Genomic DNA, 17,369 nt, shown 5'->3' with positions numbered 1-17,369 from the left:
TATTTTAACTCTCTGTTTTAATCTTCAACCCAGCTCCATTCTGGTTGAAATGAAAATTTACAGCATGAGGAAAAAAAAAATGAGAACTGTGGTCACAAATCAAATACTGTGCTTGAGGAAACGATGATGTAAGGAATCTTTTCTCACAGTTTGTGTTGACTGGTCACATGGTTTATAATGTTCATGGATTCATGGACTTGATGTTTGAAATCTTCTGTTCTTCCCTTTGATCAGGAGAGTGTAAGACATGAGATGGGTGTGTGTGTGTGTGTGCTTGCGGGAGGGTACATGCAAAATATGCATGAGTATCTACCTTGGGAAGAAAAATTGGCAGCAGCCAAGCATTGGAATTTTTTCTTTTATCTTTCAATTCTGTCTCAAAGACCTACATTCATGCCTCTATATGTCATCTCTTTTTATTTATTTATTTTTTTCTAGCCGCATCTGTGACATATGAAATTTCCTGGGCTAGGGGTGGAATCAGAGCCACAGCTGCTGGCATGCCACAACCATGGTAACATAAGATCTGAGCTGTATCTGTGACCTATGCTGCAGCTTGTGGTAATATCAGATCCTTAACACACTGATGAAGGCCAGGGATGGAACCTGCATCCTTGGAGACAATGTTGGGCCCTTAACCCACTGAACCACAATGGGAACTCCTCAATATGTCGTCTCTTAAAGCTTACTGGTCTTTTCCCCAGAAAAAAACATATATTAGGTTGATAAAGACCTCATTTTTTCAGTGTATCATCAGAGGACCCAGAAGATTGTTTTGTAGATAGCAATCGGTAATTCAATTATGTGCGCATATGATTTATTATCGCAATTGGGACATATTTTTATTCCATGCATTTTACAAAAAAAAAAAGAATTAAACAGAGACTATATAGGGACAATCAGAGTTTATGGTTACCCTTCAACAAACGTTTGTTGATTTGGACTAGATGAAATGACATATTATCTCTGTAATGGTTTCATGATTATGAAGGAACAGTTTTCTTTGGGGACGTGAGGATAGTCATCTTGAAGATCTGTTTTAGTTAAGCTTCTTTCAAATGATGGAGATAGAATCTCATCTTTCCCCAGCTTAAGTATAAAAGGGAATTTATTAGTTGAGGTACCAGAGAGTCCAAGGTCGTAATTAGTTTCATTCCTAGTTGGAACTAGGGGTTCATTTAAGGTCAGTCCTGCTCTCTGCTTGTCTTTGTCTGTCATTCTGTCTGTCTGTCTCTCCCCCAGCTTCTTCTCCCTCCCTCTTTTCTTAACTTGTTTATCTTTGTATGTGGCCTTATTCTCACATGTCACAGACAGGCTGTTCTCCTGTGATCACAAGAAGACTTTACTGAGGCAACAGCTTAAGCTGTTACATATTTTCAGTCTCCATAAAGAGGGATAGTCTTTCCTGAGTACTTTTTTGCCAGCCTCTGGATTTAATGGAATACTCAACCTCCTCTGACCACCAAATTGTTTTCTTTTTAAATCTTTGCTTGAGTGGTATAATGTGAACCCGTTTTTTAAAAAACTTAGTATTTTTTAAAAATTTAAAAATTTGTAAAGATTGCTTTCCATTTACAGTTATTACAAAATATTGGCTATATTCCCTATGTTGCCCCATATGTACCTGAGCCTGTCCTTGTGAGGTACATAGTAGTTTGCACCTCCCAACCCCCACCCCTATATCTTCCCCTCCCCACCACTGGTAACTACTAGCTTTTCTCTTTATCTGTGAGTCTGCTTCTTTTTTTTTAATATTCATTGATTTGTTGTATTTTTTAGATTTTACATAAAAGTGAGATCAGAGTATTTGTCTTTCTCTGGATGACTTCTTCCACTTATCACTATGCCTTCTAAGTTTATCCATGTCATTGTCGTAAGTGGTAAAATTTCCGAACCAAGATTTATTGGGCCCTTGTATGCCAATTTTATCTCCTTTTAATCCTCATCAGAATACTCAGAGATAGGTGGGCCCATTCTCCTCTGTCTTCTAGATGAGGAAACTGAGGCTATTGAGTAACTTGCCCAAGATCATACAGCTAGGTTCAGAGTACTGGCTCTAGATTCAAACTGCCCAGGTTGAAATCTCAAATACCAAATGGGCATGAAAACATAATTTAAACATATCATGAGCATCCGTGAGATAATGCATATGAAAAGTTTTGCAAATGGTAAATTACTCAGTAAGTGTGAATTACATACCAATGTATGTAAAGTGCCAGAGCAGTGGTTCCCAATAGGAGGTGATTTTGTTCCCAGGCGAACCTGGCAACATATGGAGACAGTTACAGTTGCCACAACTGGTGGAAGGATTGCTCCTGGCTTCCTGTGCGTGGAGGTGAAAGATGCTTCTATATATCCTGCCATGCCCAGGATGGCCACCTACAATAAAGAATAAAGAACTATCTAGTCAGTAATACTGAGGCTGAGACATCCTGTGCTAGATGGAGGTAATATGGGAACCTTGGCTTTTGGAAGCTCATGGTTTAGTTGGGGAGACAGATACTAAAAATACAATGCATGGAAGTTCCCATTTTTGCTCAGTGGTAGTGAACCTGACTAGTATCCATGAGAGTGTGGGTTAAGGATTCTGCATTGCCATGAGCTGTAGTGTAGGTCACAGACATGACTCAGATACCACATTGCTGTGGCTATGGCATAGGTTGGCAGATGTAGCTCCAATTTGAACCCTAGCCAGGTGTAGCCCTAAGGACCAACCAACCAACAAACAAAAACAAGCAGTGGTTTTTCAAGAGAGTTGGATTGAGACATTTAGACTAAAGAGAGAAGGGCCAACCACACCATCATGAGCTGTTGAAGGGCTATCATGTGAAAGAGAGAGAGGACTCCTTATGTGTGACCCTAAGTAGCAGACAGATTTCAGCTCCAGAGAAGATGAGCAGATAAGTTGGGGAGGTTTGGGCTCTGCTGTTTCTCCTCTACTGTTACATCTTCATGTCTAGAACAGTGCCTGGCAGTGGTATAAGGCTTAACAAATGCTTGTTTATTGGAGAAATAGGTAACTTAATGAACTGAAGCATCTGAATGTAGGTTAAAACTGTTAGGATCCAGACTGATTTGGAGGTTCCTTGATTTTATGACAGGAGTTCCTAGGAGTTGGAGAGAGCTGTTTTTAGTAGCTGGAGTGAGCAGGTGAGGCTTTGAGGAATGGGAGAAAAATGGAGCTTCAGTTCTGCATCAGACAACATTATGAGCAAAGGAGTGGGTCTTAACAAGTCAGAGGGGCAGTCTTCTCCTAGCAAGGTAAGACCTAAAGAGAATTCTGGGGGAAAAAATGATGATGATGGACATGATCCACTTGGGTTAGGTGTAACAGCAATTGCTTCTCTCCTACCAATTAGTTTTCTGTGGGCATAGAATTGTAGCTTGAGTGAACAATACAGAGTAAGAATTAAGTTTATGTCTCTAGTAAGGGAATTACTTTCTGTTATTATCACTACAGATTAGTCATCACCACCAGGTGTAGTTATTGGAAACCCTAGAATATTCTTTCAGCACTCACATTTTACCTTTCTAAAGTAATTACTGTCAAACCCCAAAATAGAATGGTAGATTTAATGAGTATTTCCAAGTAAAGAAGTCGTATGGCCATAGACATAAAATCACCCTACTGAAATTGTAGTATCTGTATTTTTACTAAGAGCAGTTGGAAGTGGTGTAATATCATTGTTCTGTGCAGTGGGCCTGGATGTTTTCTATTGTGCCATGTGGCACTTTAGAACACCTCTTGCTAATTAACTCAACATCCCAAAGCCCCTGGGTTTTCACTAGCTTGTGTCTTTGATTTTGTTGTGAGTGTGTGGGATGCTACAGTATTATACTTACAGTGTTCAAGGATGACTTGCTGATTGTCCCGTCAGCAGGGGGATGTCAAACTTTGCTTGATGCGAGCTCTTCACTGTCCGAGTTTCTGTAATATATAAATGATCAAAGGCTGTTTTTGTCTTGCTCAACATGACAGCAGAAGATTGCTCTTTGTTGAAACATTATAAATAAGTGAGGATTAAAATATATAGATGTTGACACGTTCAAAGAACAGTATGGTATGTGAGGAGTAACTCTGATACTGGAGAAGGTGTCATTACTTGAGTTTGGCTTTTTGTTTTGCCTAATCCTAAAATATGAGTGCTAAGAGTCATGTTTTATTTTATATGGTTTATAATTTACCAATAATAAATGAGGGAAATTAAAAATTGAATAATTGCAAGCCAGACATTTCTAAACACTTTGAAATACAAGTAAAATGTACATTTTTTAAAATGTAAATGTTGTAAAGCACATTTATTTATTTCTCATATTAAATATTATTCATATTAGCACTGAGCATCCTTCAACTTCAGTCCTTAGAGATGAGTGTGATGAAGTGAGTAGGAAGGTGGTGGAGATAAGTTGAGATCAGGATAATAAATGAAGGACTGATTACAGAGACTCTTATGTGCTTTGTAAAGGATACTAGATTTTTACTGGGAGGCAATAAATAGCCCACAGAAGTTTTAATGGTGGGGAGGAGTTGGAAGGAGGAAGGGGGACTCTTTTGGTATAGATAAGTATGTTAATATACTAGAGAGGACACAAAACATGGATTTAAACACTTTGACCTTGTAGCTGCGTGGCTTGGGCAAGTCATCTGAACTGTTCTATGCTTTGTTTTCCCAGCTGTAAATTGGCTGAGCCTATTTAATAGGCACTATGTCTGGTCATTGACCCTTGTGTGTACAAAAGTCTTCTTCCAGCTGTGGTCTGCATTTCTCATACAATAGATGGGTGTGGGCTTGTTGGTACCTGTTTCCATGGTTCAATTAAGATTCTATTATACATGTCAGACCTGATATCATACACAATATGATAATTAATAAACAACTGGGTGATTATCTAATACATTAAGTGATTTCATTTAATTTTTAAAGAAGTGTACAACGCCAATACATAAGCAACTCTGTTTCCCTCTTGCCATACTGGCATATGCGAGGGAACATTTGAGTTTAAAGAAAATTAAAAGAATTCATCACATTTCTCCCTCTTGGCTGGAAAAGTTTCTCTGCTCAAATTTTTCACTTGGCTGCAGTGAAGTTTCATAAGGATTCCCCCATCACAGCAAATGTATGTTGCTTATTTCCACACATAACAGATTATGTTTTCATTAATGCTCCAGCTGCTGCATTTCTCTTCCAGCTTTTTTACATCCGTAAATTCATATCTTTACATGTAGTCGTATAGATTATATTACACAAAGTAACAGAAATGCCATCTGTTTTTGAAATTCAAAAGTAATTTTAATGTGGACAAAGGCCTATCTCAGAGAATCATATTGCGAAGGTTGCTTCCTGTGTGTTATTGTCTACAGAGTTTTATTTATTTATTTTTTTAATTCAGTTGTGTCACAATCCTTGTCTCACAATCTCTGTTCATCCACTTCTTCCCAATTTTCCCTTTCAGTAAAATCAGATCCTTTCTCCATATCCTTACTTCCTTGGGAACCTCAACATCTCCTTCGTGTGGGTGGTCCTCAATTCTCCATATTCAGCTCTGGCTTTTCCCCAGGGCGTTAAACACACCTTTCCAGGTATTAAACAGCTTGGCTGTTCCACATTTACATCACATGTTCCATAAGGACCCTGTAGCACCCACTGCACTCTGTTCTTTTCCCATCTTCCAAAGCAACTCCACTCTTCTAAATGATCACTACCACTCAAAGCTCCCGCTCACCCAAACCAGAGTCATTGGAATCATCCTCATCTTGTCTCCAAGCCTTTCCTCTCATCATCTTTTTCTAACCTGTCAAAGTCTGTCATCATCATTTTTTAAGTTATCAAAGTCCTCTTAGTCCACAATACAGACTAAGTCCCCTTGGATCTTCATTGTTCTTCTTGGTTACCATTGTTGCATGAGTATTAACTCTCCTCTCACTATACACTTGACCAGTGCAGTATATTCCTAAATCTCCTGACCTCTAATCTCTGCCTGGCTACAGTGTTTCTACTGTCTGCCACTCTGATGCTCAAAAACTTTGGTGGACCATGATTAAAAATTCCCTTACTGGCAGTGCTGGATTGTGCTTGTCTTTCCAGCTCTTCACAGCAGGATCATAAACCCCAGCCTTTGCCAGGCAACTTTGTCTTACCTCTTCCATGTGCAGAGTATACTTTTCCACCCCACTTATAATGAACTTAAACATATGACCCACTCTGGCTAAGAGCAGGGAAATGTGTATGCAGAGATTTGCTTGCATGGCTTGCCCTCCTGGGGATTTACCCCAAGAAGAGCATGTCCCAAGCAGCCACCACCCCTTTAGCCTTGGCCCCAGAAAAAGATGCAGGGGTCAACCTGAGCCCAGCCCACAGTATGAAGCAGACCTGCCTTCATGGACCCAAAGACTATAGAGTGAGAAAAAATGAATTAGTTGTTGCAAAGCCCCTGGGAATCGGGCTTGTTTTGTTGCACAGCATTACTGCAGTAGTAGTAGACAAATACACGATGTTCAAGGCCTTCTCTACACTCCTTCCCATCCCCTTTGTGTAAAGAAAATGCTATTCACGTGGTCCCTCGAACATGTCTCCTTCACCTTTTGGACAATTTTGCTCACCTTTTGTCCTTCTCTCTGTCTTTCAAGTGTCCATGTCTTTTCTCTTTGGTAATTTCTTCTCTGGCCACAACTCATTGGACAGTCTCCCTTCTCAGACTACTTAGTATCCATGTCTTTCATATAACACCTCTGATTTGGTTTGTTACTTTTAGTTATCTGGAAGCATTTGTGTGATCAAATCATGTAATTCCCCCCTTCAGAGTCCTCCCAAGAGATGTCATTGCCTTCAGGATAGAGTCCAAGCTCCTTAATAGGAAGCTCTGGCCCCCTTCGTCACTCTCCTCCTCTGCTACAGCCCTTTTGAGTAATTTGCATTTTTCCCAAACACAGTGTGCTTTTTCTTGCCTCTGGGCCTTTGTATATTCTCTTCCCTCTACCTGGACCACTTTTCTTCCACTGCTGTCTCCTCAACACATACCTTAATCCAGATGTATTTGGTATTAAGTAATAGAAACCTTTCTTACCCTAAGTGGCTAGATGATGTGTCTTGGTAAAGGTGGGCTATGCTGTGTTGCAGAAACACATTAATACCTGAGACTCAGTGGCTTTACTGACAAATGTGTATTTCTCATGCTTGTAATTCCCATGCTGATTGCAGGAAGGTGAGGACTCTCAGCTTCACATAGTTCTTATGGGCCCAAATTGACCAGAGCTCTGCCATCTTGGATTTGCATCATCTAGTCACATGGACTTGAACCCTTCTCATAGTCCACAACCCCTGCTAGCCCCAAGATCCCAACCTAACTACCAGCAAGGCTGTGAAGTTTAGTGGGGCACATGAAATACTTAGAGAGCACTAGCTGTATCTGCTCTATGTTTTCCATAGATATGTTTCAGTTAACCTCCCATACATAGTATCATGGCATCTTATTTTCTTATCTGTATCCCATAAACTTAAAGATGCTAGGTAGAAGCTGTGTCTGACTTTGGGTAATCTGTCCAGAGGGGAATGCAGGGTCTGGCACATAATAACTGATCTGAAATATCTGCTGAAGAGATCCTGAATTCTTGTATTTCTCTGCTCTCTAAGAAGACTCTCTGCTCCTTGATGGCAAGAACCACCTCTTATCTCCCATAGCATCTAGTTAGCATCTTCCAGAGAAGAGATAATTAAGATGCATTTGTGACACATTTTGTGATGGCTTCATATAATTTTCCAACAGCTAATATTTGACTGCTCTTCTTTACATAGACATTTCTACAGCATGGTTTTAAATACCTTTCCTTTCATTCCACATGACACACTTGGAAGATCTTCAAAAAAGAGTACTTTTTTGTGTAGTATGTGCACCAGGAAAAATTACAAGTTCCCTTTGCTACATTTTGGGAACTTCTCCAGATTTTTGAGATGAGAACAGGGGAATGCTTTTTCCTTTCAGATTAGGTCTTTGAGTGATGCTGTGATGCTTTAAGAATCAGCAAAATCTCCAAAATCATCTAGCTTTCCTTCATGCTCTGGACATTTATATCTCTCAGTGTTATTTATCTACTGCCACATAACAAATTATCCCCAAATTTAGCTCCACAAGACAGCAAGCATTTATTATCCTACAGAGTTTCTGAGGTCAGGAGTCTGGGAGTGGCTGTTTGTGTGGTTTTCTCCCAGGATTGCTGTCAAGGAATCAAATTGCCTGGGACTAGAGGGTTCAATTCCAAGCTTATTCATGGGACTGTTGTAGACCTGTTTCTTTGCACGTGGACTCTTCCATAGGGCTATTTACCCCATGGAAGCTGGCTTCCCCCAACTAAGTGATTCAAGAGAGAGCCACTAAATGGAGACCACAGTACCTTTTATGACCTGGTTTCTGAAGTCACACATTGTGACTTCTGCTTTATTCTACTTGTCCTTATAGGTGATTTAGTCCAGCTGACGGGGTACTTAAAGAGAGGGACATTAGACTCCGCTTCTGGGAAGGAAGAATAACAATTTGAGGACATATTTTTAAGCCACCACACCTTCCGCTGGGCAGGCTGGGTCTGTAGGGGTGAATGCTGTTTTATTGCCCTGCCTTCCCGGGTTGCTCAGGCAAGCATGCACCTGTGCCTCCCCCTCCCTCAATCCAATTTCAGGATATTTGCTTCTAATGATGAAATGAACAGCCTAGATGTAACATAAACAAGATGCAAAGGGAAAGGGAAATATCCTTATGTTCACAGTCTCCTCAGAGCCACTGACCATGGTCTGTGGTCCATGACTTTCTTACATGGATGTCTCATCAACCTTGAATATGTGCTTAAGTTCATGACGGCAAGCCCAGGGGAAGCTTTGGTGATCCTTTCAGACCTACCGTTTCCTGGGTCTTGATGTGTCTTCCCATGAGAAAATCCTTCTCTCTGTTATGGTCCCTATAGACAATGCTGAACATAGGGTGATTAGAGGCCCTGGAATAGCTCTTGGTCTCAGCTGAATCTTTTCCATCCTGGGATCCTGCAGTATAGATAGCATCATCCTTGTCTATCCTTCATGGTTCATCCTCGTGAACCACACTAGGAAGATAAGTTCTTCTGGGGTATCCACCATTTAGGGCAGCATGGTGCCCAGGAATTACATGAGCTCTGGAATCAGACAGACACTGGTTCAAAACCCAGTTCTACCACTGTCTGAATTCCTGAACTTGGGCAAGTTATTTTCATCATTCAAATGAGGATAACGTGTGGATTGGATGAAAAAACTTATGGGTGTAAATATCACAGTGTTTAGAACATAATAGGTGTCAACCAATATTCATTCAGCAAATAATGAATAAGCCTCAGAGCTACCTGACATGCCTATGGAAGGTTGGGATCCTGAACATCACTTCTTGCTTGTAGAAACTGACAGAGAACTGGATTGTGTATTTCTGGGGCAGCATCTTGCTTGTTTGTCTGTATTACATGATTGACTGAGTTCCTTGAATACATTCTCTGGGAAGATTTTCATTCTTCTTTGCCTTGGTGACAAGAAAAATTGCAATTCATTTTGAATTGGAAATCTATGGCAACCCAATGTGAGGTTGACTGGAAAGAGTCTTTTTTTAAAAAAAATTCTATCAATTTTAAATAAACTTCTGAAGAATCAGAACGTAGTTTCAATAAGAGCATATTTAGCATATTTTTATGACTATCTTAGTATTTTGAGGTTTTCTTAAGGAGGAAGTGTGTGTGGGGGTGTGTGGAATGACAGAGGTGAGACTAAATAGGGAAAACAAAATGCCACTCCTGATACTTATCTTCATGCTTAGGGACCTTCCTGTATGGATAATTTTCTAATGCTGCACTTTTTATGCAAAGAATTGCCCAAGCCTGATAGATGACACGGTGCAATTTGTTTCTCTTGCTTTCTTCCCTCCAGAGATATATAGTTTGCCTTTATATATTCAAGGGCAGCCTCGGCTGTGTCTGGATTGGCATTTGTAATTATACACTGTGAAAATATAATGGAGAGAGAGAGTTTAACTCTTCTCCCAGATTTTTAAAAAAAGTTTCATGTGTTAATGTGTTTATATACTCCCATCTGAGGAGCAAGAGATCAAGCTCCATTTGACTTCTTTCATCTGTATGATAATCACGTTCTCTTGACTTTAAATATGTGTGATTCTTTGTTTTGTGCTGCACAGAACTCTGCAATGCTCACAACCATTCCTCCTCAGTTATTTTCCAAGTGATTTGATGTTCTCAATAGCATTAATTTCACCCAGGTCTAATAGGTTGTAATTAATATGTCATGACCTTCCTTTGTGAGGCCAGAGGAGTGAATGTTGGACATCTCACAGTACAGAGTCACAGATGACAACCAGAGGGACACAAATAATAATCAATAGCTCTTTACACAATAAGCAAAACAATAGCCTGTTGACTGTGTAGACATGTCATTTTATCTTCCTAAATATGTATTCTGCATTGTTTTCCTTAACTGGGTTGAAAAAATACAAGGATAGCTCATGTATAATATGTAGAATTACTCCAATTAGTCATACCACCACTATGAAGGGTCAAAGACTTTTCTCCATTGTAATAATGAGCGTTTTTGCTTAATGATACATACTTGACACCACCATTGATCAAAACAAAAGGAAATTGATTACAACTTTAGCACAAGAAGCTTAAGTGAGACAGAAAGTAGGACTTTCAGAACCGAAAGTTATTAATTGTAGTGAACATTTATTATTTCTGCAGTCCTTCTTCCCCCCTCCCTGCCTTTTAGTGGAAAAAAAAAGTTCCCTTCTTTTAACTTCCCTTCTTTTAAAGCTTCCCTGGGTAACTATGCCTAACCCATTCTTAATTCCTGTGATTTAATCTGTCAGTCCCCTCCGCTCCAGGGGTGGCTTAGACTGGCCTAAGCCAATTATATCCCATTCCCCTGAACATTGTAATTGGCTTGGGATGGGCAGATGCCCTGAGTCTGGTCAGTGGGCATCATATCGAAGACTCATACTTGACTGTTGTGGAGAGAGCAGCGCTTTGTCCCACTGGTGAAAATCCAAGCGGAGATAAAATCTGGAGCTGTGACAGCCACTTTGAAACCAGGAGGAGGGAGTCTGAGTGAGAATGAAATCACACGAAGGAGAGAGCAGAGCTCTTGGGAAACCACTTGAGCTTCTGTCTTAAGCTGAATTTAAACATACTGCCAGCCCTAGAACTTCCCACCTTGGAAGTTGAGCATTTTCACTTTTCCTCAGTGAGATCTGAATTATTGTTACTGGCAAATCAGAAGACTTCCACTTGAGTCAGGTACGAATAAGACTTGCACATACCCTCTGCCTTGGTGAGATCCATATTTGAGTGAACAGGTATTCATCTGGTATCACTCACTTGTTTTGAACTACCTAGCATTGCAAGGTCTTTTTCCATACAGTAATTTCTACCTACTTCTCTCCTACTAATTGTAGTTGGAGACTTGATTCATTCTCTCAACACATTTTTTTCTAGTTTATTTTTGCTTTATTCATTTTAATTAATTAATTAATTAATATATTTATTTATTTACTTTGGTAAAAGTAAATTCTGGTCACTGATTACTAATATACATTACCATGCCTATTTCCACTCTTTAAATCCTATCCCAGTCTCAAGTGGAATGGGAAATTTCATTTCAACAACTTCTATTATATTGTTTTTTTATCTTCTCCTTCCCATATCCAAGTTGCCCTGCCAGATTTAATAATCGGCTTTGTGACTATATTATATATCTCCTTTAAGTTTCTTCTTTATTGTAATAAATTTTAATCTCTTAGCAGGAGGATTCTTTCCCCCCTGGCTAATGAGATTTCCCAGGTATTTAAAATGATTCACCTGCTTGACTAGTTTATTATCCACCATTCTATATTTTCCCATGCCCCCATAGAAACATAGCTCTTTATAGATATTTCCATATTCATACACAGGTTTTTTTTTTTAATATTTGCAATGGTTTTAATTCCTCTGAAAGTTGTTTCCCAGGTTTCGACAATGTAGTAAGATTGGCATATACATTTGTGCATAATTCAGGTCCACCCCCACATCCACATACATATGCACCACACCCCTCCATCACTCCAGTTTTACGTTTGAAAAAAAAATCCTTATAAAACCTATCACTTTCTTTTTCTCTCCTCCTGTGCCTGGGAGTCCAAATGGTTCTTCTGTTGCTTATGTTAGAACTTCCAATCTGCAAATGGGTCAAGCCAGAGCTAGAAATATCATTTTTTTTTTGTCTTTTCTAGGGCCGCACCTGTGGCATATGGAGTTTCCTAGGCTAGGGGTGTAGTCAGAGCTGCAGCCACTGGCCTACGCCAGAGCCACAGCAATGCAGGATCCTAGCCACATCTGTGACCTACACCACAGCTCATGGCAATGCAGGATCCTTAACCCACTGAGCAAGGCCAGGGATCAAACCTGTGACCTCATGGTTCCTAGTCAGATTCATTAACCACTGAGCCATGACGGGAACTCCATAGAAATGTCATTTTTTAATCCCTCTTCCTCTATGCAAATTAATACAGATAAACCCAAGAAGCAGCTTATTCCTACTTGCTTTAGAAAGCCTCCAGAAAATAAAATTTAAAATATTTCTGGGGATGTATTTCAGTGTTCTGTTCTCTTTAATTTTCTGTGGTCTCCACTACCTCCTTCCATTAATGAGAACAATTTCCTTTCTTGACCTTTTCATCCCATACCTGTCTATATTTTTCTTAGCTCTTCCATCGGCTACACTACTTTGATCTAGTTCTGAAATTTAGGCATATCCCCAGGATGCAGAGGACATCTCAGTTGTATAGGACCACACCCAAACTTCCTACCTTCAGTTGAATATATCCACCAGGGTATTTCAAGGGTACCTCAAGCTCAATATATTCAAAGAAAAACTTACTGAGTTCGACTCCTCCTACCTGTCAAAGGTAAGTTTATTCTTTCCCCTGTGTTCCTTGCTTCACTTATTGATCCCACCCCCCGCCAACCTAAACACTCTAGCTGGACACCTGGGTGGTATCTTTGACATCCCCACTTCCTCACACAGCACCCTGTGATTCTGATATGTACCAGATCCTATATGTTATTACTTTTATCTTAACTTCTCCTAGGACAGTTTCTGCAATGGCTGTGTACTTGATCCTATTGCCTCGACTTTTTGTTCCTCCAATTTATCTTCCGTATTTTTGCTATGATGATCTGCCTGAAATATAGATCATATAGTGTTGATTCTTTGCTCATAAGCCATCAATAACTCTCCATGGCCACAGAGTAAAATCAAACTTCTTGACATGGCATTCAAGGTCAACTATATTCTGGCCTCAGTTTTATGTGGTGTGTACTCTATGCTATAGGAATTCTGACTTCAGCTGAGGTGGAGTTTGGAAAGCTATCAAAAGCTCAGTCTTGACATCATGTTGACTGAGTTCAGACTGTCCTTCAACCGCTTACTTAAATGATTTAGACAAATATCATTGTTTCTCTAAGCTTCACTTCCCATAACATAAGGATAATAACTACATTCCAGACTGGTCATAAGGATTGAAGTACATGATGTCTGTAATGGGATAGCACAGTGCTTGATGTCTACACAGCACTCAGCTGTAATCAGTTACTATAATTGCTGTTGTAGAGCACTGTAATGTAGTTGTTGTATATGTTGGCTCTGAAATCACTCACCCATCTCCACTTCTTACTGACTGTGTGACTATGGGAAGGCCACGTAACCTCTCTTTGCCTCCATTTCCTTATCTGAAAAATGGGAAAAATCATTACCTCTCTTATAGAGTTGTTGGGAGAATCAAATTGGCTAGCAGGTGTCAGTGTCTGACCCGTAGGAAAGTCCCGTGGATACGTATGGTTTTATTTTTGTTATTTTCAAACAAATCATGAACTCTTACTTCTCTCCAGTCTCCATATTCTGTCCATCATGAGTTCTTAGTTTCCTTTGTGCTGCGGATCCATCTGACATCTGGTGAATTTTATTCACCTCTTGTCAGAACAGCATTTAAAAATCCCTAACATAAAATCCATAAATTTACAAAGAAAATGAATGAAACTATTTAGCTATTAAAATAGTTTTTTGAAAAATCATTAACAAAATTAAAGAAATATTAGAGCAATGCATGCACTTTTCTAACACTCAAAAATAAAAAGATCAAACAATTAGTCTAACACTGCAAGTACAAAGGAGGGACAAAAATAACATTTCAGTTATCTGTAATGTAGTAACATGCCGTGAAAATACCTGTGATTACTCTTAGTGACAGAATTACAAGTTCTCCTGATAATCTTGTTTGTGTGTATTGTATTAGTAATTAAAGGAAATGCCAAATGTTGGGTATTGATTGAAGAAAATAAAAGCATATATTTTTTCCCCATTCAAGTTCATGGACTGAACCCAAAGGTCCATGGAGTTCAAGTTAAGAAATCCCTATAAAACATGAATCAAAGAAATTAAAGAAGATGTAAAGAAATGGAAAGATATTCCATGTTCCTGGATTGGAAAAATTAATATTGTTAAAATGGCTGTACCACCCAAAGCAATCTAGATATCCAATGCAATCCCTATCAAATTACCCAGGACATTTTTCACAGAACTAGAACAAACAATCCAAAAATTTATATGCAACCACAAAAGACCCAGAATTACAAAGCAATCCTGAAGAACAAAAACCAAGCAGGAGGCATCTCTCTCCCAGACTTCAGGCAATATGACAAAGCCACTGTCATCAAGACAGTGTGGTACTGGTACCAAAACAGACATACAGACCATTGGAACAGAACAGAGAACCCAGAAATAAACCCAGACATCTATGGTCAATTAATCTTTAACAAAGGAGGCAAGAACATAAAATGAAAACAAGAACGTCTATTCAGCAAGAATTTCTGGGAAACGTGGATAGCTGCATAGAAATCAATGAAACTAAAACATACCCTCACACCATGCACAAAAATAAACTCAAAATGGCTGAAAGACTTAAATGTAAGACAAGACACCCTCAAACTCCTGGAAGAGAACATAGGCAAAACATTTTCTGATCTCAGCCTTACAAATGTTTTCTCAGGTCAGGCTCCCAAAGCAATAGAAATTAGAGCAAAAATAAACCAATGGGATCAGGTCAAGCTGACAAGATTTTGCACAGCAAAGGAAACCAAAAAGAAAACAAAAAGACAACTTACAGAATAGGAGAGAATAGTTTCAAATGATGCAACGGAAAAGGGCTTAGTCTCTAGAATATAAAAGCAACTATACAACTCAACAGCAAAAAAGCCATCCACCCAACAGAAAAATGGGCAAAAGACCTGAATAGACATTTCTCCAAGGAGGATATACAGATGGCCAACAAGCACATGAAAAAATGCTCAACATCCCTGATTATTAGAGAAATGCAAATCAAAACTACCATGAGATACCACCTCACAGCAGTCAGAATGGCCATCATTATTAAGGCCACAAATAACAAATGCTGGAGGGGGTGTGCAAAAAAGGGAACCCTCCTGCACTGTTGGTGGGAATGTCAGCTGGTATAAGCACTATGGAGAACAGTATGGAGGTATCTTAGAAAACTATACATAGAACTACCATATGACCCAGCAATCCCACTCTTGGGCATATATCTGGACAAAACTTTCATTAAAAAAGACACATGCACCTGCATGTTCATTGCAGCACTATTCACAATAGCCAAAACATGGAAACAACCTAAATGTCCATTCACAGATGATTAGATTAGGAAGAGGTGGTATATATACACAATGGAAAACTACTCAGGCTTAAAAAAGAACGAAATAATGCCATTTGCAACAACATGGATGGAGCTAGAGACTCTCATCCTGAGTGAAGTAAGTCGGAAAGAGAAAGACAAATACCATGTGATATCACTTATATCTGGAATCTAATATGTGGCACAAAGGAGCCTTTCCACAAAAAAGAAAATCATGGACTTCGAGAATAGACTTGTGGCTCCCCGGGGGGAGAGGGAGGGAGTGGGATGGATTGGGAGCTTGGGGTTAATGGATGCAAACTGTTGCTTTTGGAATGGATTTACAATGAGATCCTGCTGTGTAGCATTGAGAACTATGTCTAGATACTTACATCGCAACACAACAGTGGGAGGAAAAATTATATATACATGTATGTGTTACTTGGTCCCTATGCTGTACAGTGGGGAAAAAAAAAGAAATCCTTATTCTGATCCAACTCATATTTTCAAGTCTATTTCAAACATGACTTGTCAAAGTCCTCCCTAGTCTCACCCAGGTGGAATTGACCTACCTATTTTTTTTCTCTCCTGCCTTATTGTTGTTGGCCCATGTCTTTCCCATCACGGTTGTCAGACCCACGGTCAGTCTTCATGCTGCTATATAGTCCTTGAGACTGAGGAGATTATCGTTGCATAGAAATGCAAGAATGCTGTAGGAAGCCATTACTTATCTCCTTTTCCCTAACTGCCCATTGCAACATAAAGTACAGCATTTCTGAGAATGTAGCTCATTTCATTTTAGTGTTATTTACTATGCTAGTTCTTCTTCTTGGGCTGACAAATCACCCCTCCAAAAGGCAGGTTCTAATCCCATATGCAGTCCCTGCTCAGGGGCAATTTATATGACAGGCTCTCTGAGTTTAGGCAAATATCCTGATATTTTAGCTCAGTTATTCTGACAACAACAATTTCTGCCTTATGGAGTGCATATGTCACCAGAGAAAATCAGCTTTCTGAGCTTCCTGCCTGTTGCAAGAGCATAAATTTTCATGGTGAACTTGAGATGCAAATTATGTGCCTTGATCCTCTCTGCAAATCTTTGCTTGCACCTGGCAGCCATTTTTATAGAGCTTGGGAAAAAGGAAAGGAAGAAAAAAGGGAAAGGCAGAGGCAAAGAAGAAAGGAAGGGAAGGAAGAAAGAGGGAGGGAAGAGAGGCTTTTTCTTTTCTGCTTGCCTGGTAGCAGGCAATAAACTTTCTTAAGGTTTGTGAATTATAATTTAAGAAAATAAAACAGAAATGTTTAGTTTGAAAAGGTTGCAAGATTTAATGCCTTATATTCAAAAACTGATTCAACATTTGTTCTAGCACTAATTTAAAGCAGGGTTTCTCAGCCTTGAAACTATGGATATTTGGGCTGGATAATTCTCTGTGAGAGGCTGTTCTAGGCATTGTAGTCTGTTCAACAGCGTCCTTGGGTTATACTAAATAGATGCCAGTAATATTCCTTTCTGGGTTGTGACAACCAAAATTGTCTACAAATATTGCCCTATGTCCCCTAGTGGGGAATAGAGCCCTCCGATTACCCATTAGAGAACCACTAATTTAGAGGATAATTGACATCTATTTTGTGTC

This window comes from Phacochoerus africanus, chromosome 1 (assembly GCF_016906955.1).
Source record: "Phacochoerus africanus isolate WHEZ1 chromosome 1, ROS_Pafr_v1, whole genome shotgun sequence".
Lineage (NCBI taxonomy): Eukaryota > Metazoa > Chordata > Mammalia > Artiodactyla > Suidae > Phacochoerus > Phacochoerus africanus.
The sequence above is the reverse complement of the archived record's forward strand: the minus strand, read 5'-3'. Positions refer to the sequence as shown.